The sequence below is a fragment of the Salmo salar genome, chromosome 09, assembly GCF_965601325.2.
Source record: "Salmo salar chromosome 09, fSalSal1, whole genome shotgun sequence".
Lineage (NCBI taxonomy): Eukaryota > Metazoa > Chordata > Actinopteri > Salmoniformes > Salmonidae > Salmo > Salmo salar.
In genome coordinates, this window is record NC_138299.1 from 66,640,803 (window position 1) to 66,648,289 (window position 7,487).

Below are 7,487 nucleotides of genomic sequence, written 5' to 3' on the forward strand. Positions count from 1 at the left end.
AGAGATAACGATTTCCAGGCAGAGTAAAAAAAAATAGAAACAAAAAGAGACAATAACTGATGTATTTTTCCCGGACCTATACAGGCCGTCAGTAAATACACCCGGAACAAAAGGTTAAATTAAACAAAATAGACTCTAGACTGTTTAAACGAAACAGGCAAGAGTCTGTTATAGCATCTTCAAAGTGCACCTCGGAGGAAATACAGTATTTTTTCATGTCCCATATTTTGATGGTGTGGCGGCAATGACTTTGCCGTGGCGCGGCACCACAGCAAAATGACTGCTGTGGAAACACTGCTCAAGACTTTATTATACAGCTGCGCTAAAGTCTAACCAAATCAAATGTATTTATAAAGCCTTTTTATATCCGCAGACGTCAGAAAGTGTTTATACAGAAACCCATCCTAAAACCCCAGACAGCAAGCAGATGTAGAAGGATGGTGACTAGTATAAACTCCCTAGGAAGGCAGGAACCTAGGAAGAAACCTAGAGAGGAACCAGGCTCTGAGGGGGTGGCCAGTCGTCTTCTGGCTGTGCCGGGTGGAGATTATAAGAGTACATGGGCATTAAGGCCAGATCGTTCTTCAAGATGTTCAAACGTTTGAAGTCTAGGCAAGTATTCAGGTCTTAGAAAAGACTAGTCATCACACAAGCTATGTGACGTCACTTGGAGCCAAAGAAACAGATTTCAACCAGAAAAACATAATTATGACGTCCCATGCCACATAGTGAAAAACAAGTACCCCCACAAACCTACTGAGCAGGAGTTGCTGGAAACCAATGTACACAAGTGTGTATGACACACATACAGTCGCGATTGAAAGTCTACACACCCCTTGCAGTCTTTACATTTTGCTAAAAAAAGGGATTACATTAGATTCTTTACCCCGTTGATCTATGCAACCTACTCCACATTTTCAAAGTGAAAGTAAAATTATAGAATATTTTCCAAATTAATAAGAAATATAAAATGAGGATGTAATAATTGCGTATGTCTTCACACCCCAGAGCAAGTACTTGGTGGTAGCACTTTTGGCATGCATTACATGAGTGAATCATTTTTAATAAGATTTTACCAACACTTAGGGCAACATATATCCATTGTTTTTGTCAAAATTGCTCAAACTCAGTAAATTTTATTGGCAATCATTGATGGACAGCAATATAAAACCTTTTTTTAAGCAGATTTAAGTCCAGACGGAGACTGGACCATTCAGGAACACTTAACACCTCTTGAAAAGCCATTCTGGTGTATCTTTGGCAAAAAAATACATTTCCTGAGTGGTCTAGTCTCAGTCCTGAAATGCTTAAATATGCTTGAAAATCAGAGACAATGTTTAATTATTGCTGTCCATCAACGATTTCCAACCAAATTTACTGAACTTATGCAATTTTGACAAAAACTATTGGCAAATGCCCGAAGAATATTATTGGCAAATGCTCGGTAGAATATTATAGAAAAGTATTAAAATGCCAAAGGTGCTTCCACCAAGTACTAACTCTGGGGTATGAAGACATACGCAATCATGACATCTTCTGTTTAATTTATTTTTTAATTAGAAAAAGTTTCTATAACTTTCTTTCACTATGAAAATGTGGAGTAGGTTGTGTAGATCTGTAGGGGAAATAATCGACTTTAATCCCTTTTAAGATGTAATTTTAAGGCAGAAAAATGTGCACACTGTGCAAGGGGTGTGTAGATTTTCACTAGGCACTGTAGATGATGCACAATTCCAAAGGAACGTATACAGCCAAAGCATCTGAGGTGTCCTTATCTCAGTTTGCCAAATAAGTGACTTGGATACTAAGTATACTGTATAGAGATGCTAAATGTGTTTCAATAGTGGCCATGGTTTAAAATACAGTATCTTAAAGCTGAGAGTAGTAGGTGTTTAAAAAAATGTAATAACAGTTTTAGCCAAGCAATCCTTTGTAGCGAACTGCCCTTACCATGTTATGTTTTCTCCTTTTCAACAGTACATTGTGTAAGTAAGAACCATGGTGGCAATACATCAAAAGCTGTCATCAAATATCCCTGCCGTAAGCACATTTCAAGAGCATGCAATCCTCCAAAATCCTTGGGTGACTTTCAGAGCAAAAGTGTCAAGTTGAAAGATAGCATAATTGTTTGATAGTGTAAAGCTTATCCAAATTAATTCCAGCGAGATAAATGCATCAACTGGACCTTTTTAACTTTTATCTATTAAGACCACATATGTCAATCTCTTCACTTGAGACAATTTCAAATAATCAAAAGAAAATCATTATCATTCTGATTGAGAGCCACAAGCTTTGCCTAAATGCTCACTTTAAAATGTCATGGTAGCATATTACTTCCATCCATGGCACTGATGCAACAAAACATAAATACTACATTATGCTAGCGTCTCATTACTTCATTTCTTATTTCAAAATGTCACCTAAACTAGTTTAAATAAAAGTGGAACCCAATTCCTAGGATTTCTTCCTGCTTTCTTGTACAGTCAAATAAAATGAATAAAACATACTCCATCCGTATTTATTCATAAACAATATTGTTTGGACCATTTCACAGCTTAAAATATAAATCTTTCTCACAGCCCAAAACTCAAACAACAGCAAGAGGGTTCAGTAAGAATTCAGAAAAACTAGGTGAGATAACAGATCAGCCAAACAAAGACATAGCAGGCTGGGTGTTAAATGTAGCAGATTGGGGCCAGCAATTATGCAAAGCAAATATAGCATAAAACCGATCTGCTGAGCACAGGGATCTGTGAGCAGTTTGACAAGCTGCGAGGACCTTCACATGTTTACTTTGACGTGCTGAAACAGATGCCCTCGGCCATGCTATTTGCAGTATCTAATGGTGCAGGTAGCCTAGTGGTTAGAGCGTTGGGCCAGTAACCGAAATGTTGCTGGATTGAATCCCGAGCTGACAAATAAAAATCTGTCGTTCTGCCCCTGAGCGAGGCAGTTAACCCACTGTTCCCTGGGCACTGAAATTGTGGATGTTGTTTCAGAGGGGTTGGGTTAAATGCAGAAGACACATTTCAGTTGAACGCATTCAGTTACACAACTGTCTAAGTATCCCCCTTTCCCTAATGTAACATTTCATAAGGTCAACTACTGAACCTCCGTGGCAAGACACAATAGATATTTAATGTGCAAGATAATAGGAGTGAGGGAGTTGTCCAACCCAGCACCATCCTGCTGCCCAGTCTTCATCACAGAAAATAACATGTTTATTTGGTTCGAAGAATGAGGCAACTGATGTGATTAAAATGTTATCTTAATTACATTGTAGGCCCATGGAATTAATGAAATTAGCCCACTTCCAGTAAATAATATATTTCATCTTCTGTGGATATTGTTAAAATAGGCTAAGCATTGTTCAGTTGATGCTCCATTGGTGTTGAAATTGATCAGTATAAATACCGAAACACCTAGACATTCATTTTATTACAATACAGCTTTTCTGAAAGTCTGATTGTGAATGTAGTAAAGCAATAGAAGTTGTCTGATTTCATTTAGGTGGACCAGACCTCAGTGACTGCCTCACTACCAGCTCCAAAGTGAGAAAAACACTCAAATGAACTCAATTATCCCCATCATGACTGAGGGAATCAGATGAATTACTATATAGGTAAGTAATGGAAGTAATAAGGTGTAGACTAATGGACTGGTGACTTAATGCACTGTAGTTCCAACCCCAAGCAAGATCTCCTTTGGCATAATTTTTTGTGGCTGTCATTGGACAAGATGTCATATCAGGCATATCCTTGACATTTTGGTACCAATCCCTAGGAATACCCTCTTCATAATGCATTATAAGGTCATTTATAATGGCTTATGCATTAGCCTATGCAGCGTATGGTATATTCATGCCCTCAGGGGTGTTGCCAGGTCACAAATAATAACATACACATGTAACCTAAGCAATACAGTATTGACGTATCATAGGCCCATCCATCATTCACATTGCAAGATTTGCCTATCATGCATTGATGGTAGCCTATCATATAATAATGTATCTAGACAGTAAGGGCTATGATGAACAGATAAGCAAATATGTGTATGTTATCCCAGTACACTAATCAGGCATAGGCCTACTCTACAAACAAATCGACAACTCAAGAATGAGCAAACTACCCCTGGACATACCAATAACAGTCGGTCTATTTCGACCTAGAGGAATGATCGATAATAATAACCAGGGGCGAAAATCTGATATCAACTTTGGAGGGGACAATTACATGAAATTTTATCAAGAGCAATTCCTGAGGGGGACACCAAAAGTAGTTCTGTAACACATAGCCTACATTGTAATATGGTAAATGTATATAGAGGAACCAAAGAAATAAGGTGTTTGCCGTACTCCTAACTACCGGTACCCAAAACTACACAACTAATCACAACACAATACCATTGCCTTTAACAAATCTTAGTTCAGTCACCAGTTTAAGTTGAGAGTGGGGGTATCCATGGCATTTTCCAATTATGTTCCTATTTTACAAGTCAAAAAAATTGAGAACCTTTCATAATGTTGCCAAACAAAGACTCAACAAACTTACCTGAGACTCCCTGTCTCTGCCAGTCTGTCCCTGCATATCTGTCCCCAACTCTGCTGTCTGTGTGCCATCTGTTGCCTGCTCTGCCTAATGACATCATTGTGAAATATTTCCATTAAAATTTCATTTCTTTCTTATGAACATTTTATCAACTAGTCTTTGAGATATTAGGCTACTAGGGTTCTTACTATGCGTTTTGGTGTATTGAAAAATACTCTGATGTCCAGCTTTTATTTTTCTGCCATTTTTCTACCTGGCTGGCTGGCTGGCTACACACACACACACAGTGTGTAGGTTATTTACAGTAGGAGATGGGCTTCTATCATCTTCTATCATTCTATTTGGGCTTCGATCTAAAAGGTAGCTAGCAAATGTGAAACGGATTAAAATGACAAGAGTTGACAGCTGTATGAGTTCACCATTTACACAACATATGCTGCAACCTTTTGTAATTTTAAGAGTTTGTTTCATATTGGCTGGCTTCCAACAATAGCTTAATTTGCAAAGCTAGCGAGCACCAATTCAGTTTCAGTGGTGTTTGCTATAATCTTTGCTACCCGGGTTAAATAAAGGTAAAATAAAATAAATAAATAAAAGTTCCCTTGCGACAATTTAGCTTTTGCAACGAGACCATTAAATATATTTAAGACAATGGTAGATGAGAGTGTAGTTCTGTTCAGTTTGGACTTCAGTTTATCGCTAACCTTATCACAGGGACTTTGAAGCACTAACTTACATCATCTGCATGCTGATTCCATCTTTGACGACGCCACATAAATGGAATAGGTACTAGCTAGCTTAATAGTTAATATTTGCGCGCTAGCTCTGCATATACAGCTAGTGTGTGTGTGCGCGATTGACTGGATGAACCTCACGGCAGTTACGTAGCAAGCTAAGGAACTGGCAGTGGATCAAACCATTGTGAGGCAAAGGGCGGGGGGGGGGTCGCAATCTTTTGAAACTTAAAAACGCGCTATTAAGTGTCTAATCAGCACAATTGCTTTCATTGCGTATTATTAATATTATTTAAATTACATAGTTATGTTTCAGTGATATATTGGGGGGGACAAATCATATTTTTCCCAGGATGGGGGGGGTCGTGTCCCCCCCGTCCCCCCCGGGATTTCCGCCCCTGATAATAACCCAATACCGATGTATTGAGTGCTGCAGCTGCTTGTCGGAACTATTAAAAGTAAAGCTTTACTGGACGCAATGTTATGCCACACTGGTAAAGCAAGTTGATGCCGTCTGACCGCACCTGTACTTGAATGTACTAAATCCGACGTGCAACATATATAATACGAATTGTAATTCGTAGCATATCAAACGAAATTGGTGATGGACAGCCACAAATCAATACATACCATACTAACTGTAGCATACAATATCATACTAAAAAGAGTGGCTGTCTCGGATTTACATGCATAATAATATGAAATACTCTTGAGGTCAGGTTGCATTCAAAGCCCATGGCGAAGTTGGCTCAAAACAAAAGTCAGGTAATTAAGCACATGTAGTAATTAGTAAGATTCGGTGTTTTCCCGCGCACAAGTGATTGCTTTTCGTAAAAAAAAACGCTTTATCTGCCTTTGCCATAAAAAAATGTATGCAAATTTCAAACATGTATTTTATTGATAAAAGATGTTGTAGGCCATGTTTTTAGACGCACCATACCGCCTTGACAAAATGACAGAGCGGCACAGGTTACTGTTAGATTTGAGAATGGCGCGCCTCCCTCCCCGCTTTCGCCTGATGATGTGACTGGCTTTTGCCCAGTGCACCGCGGCTCAGTATAATAGAATCCGCCCTATGATAAAATTCTAAAGAAACAGTCATTTACTGATATGAAACTGTAGCCCTAGAACACCACGTGTAACGTTATGTAGGCTATGTATTTATGCACGTTTTCTGATTAGCAGTGTCAACCATTTAGGTGTATAAAAAATATATCAATTTGAATCATAAAATAGCAGAATATCAGTAAATAATCATGGAGGTGTCAAAACAAAAAGGTAACTGCCTAACGTTAGTTGTTTTTGCCCTTACCTGATGCAACTAATTGAACAATCCCGTTGTCCGGAGCTGTTGAAAAACTTCCACAACAGGCATACAAACTTGCGCGCCGCGTTGTCCGTCGGTGATGGTGGTGAGTGAAATTTCCCGCAATCACACCCTCAATATCCTTTAAAAAAATGTATGCCAAGCACCCTTCGTTGTTGCAATTTCCTTAGCATAACACGAGACAACGCTATCATGCAGTGGGAAGGTGTGCTGTGCTGCATGTCAAGGTTTCAGGAGGAAAAGACGTTGTCACAAACTCATGTGCTACTGCTAATGTTTCTTCCAATCATCTTCGTCCGCTCAGGAGTATCTATTCCCTTGCCTGCAGCAATTCTGACTCTTCTTGCTCGTCATGCAGATGAGGACGTTTTCTTAATCGTGAGGCTTTTAAGTAATAGTGAGGACAGCGCTCTCCAATTACGGTTGTGTTTTGTCCTGTATGCACTTGTTAGCAGGAGAAATGCGCAGCGCATCCCTCTGCTTCCACTGGGCTGTGCGCATCACTCTTCTCTACGGGTTGCTCCTGATATCTTCCCAAATGTGTCACATGCCAACGCTCATGAAAAAGTTCATGAAGCGTTTGAGTAATAGGAGAAACCAATGGTAAGTATTAAACAGTACCATCACTTCAAAATTAAGTGATAAGTAGTCTATATATGTCCAGTACAAATGCATTTCTTTATGGATGAAATTATTAGTCATTATAAACTGGGTGGTTCGAGCCCTGAATGCTGATTGGCTGACAGCCGTGGTATATCAGACCTTATACCATGTGTATGGCAAAACATGTATTTTTACTGCTCAAATTACTTTGGTAACCAGTTTATAATAGCAATAAGACACCTCGGGGTTGTGGTATATGGCCATATGACGTTGTGT

At 39.1% G+C, this 7,487-nt stretch overlaps 1 protein-coding gene across 4 annotated transcripts in view; it reads right to left on the minus strand.

Moving 5' to 3' along the window:
• The window catches only part of LOC106611581 (teneurin-3), a 229,349-nt gene extending 222,175 nt beyond the window's left edge, over positions 1-7,174 (minus strand). For all 4 annotated transcript variants that reach the window (XM_014211944.3, XM_014211943.3, XM_014211940.3 and 1 more), the window contains exon 1: positions 6,594-7,174. The gene's annotated coding sequence lies outside the window, so the exon portion shown is untranslated. The remainder of the gene's footprint in view (positions 1-6,593) is intronic.
• Between the last annotated feature and the right edge of the window lie 313 nt (positions 7,175-7,487).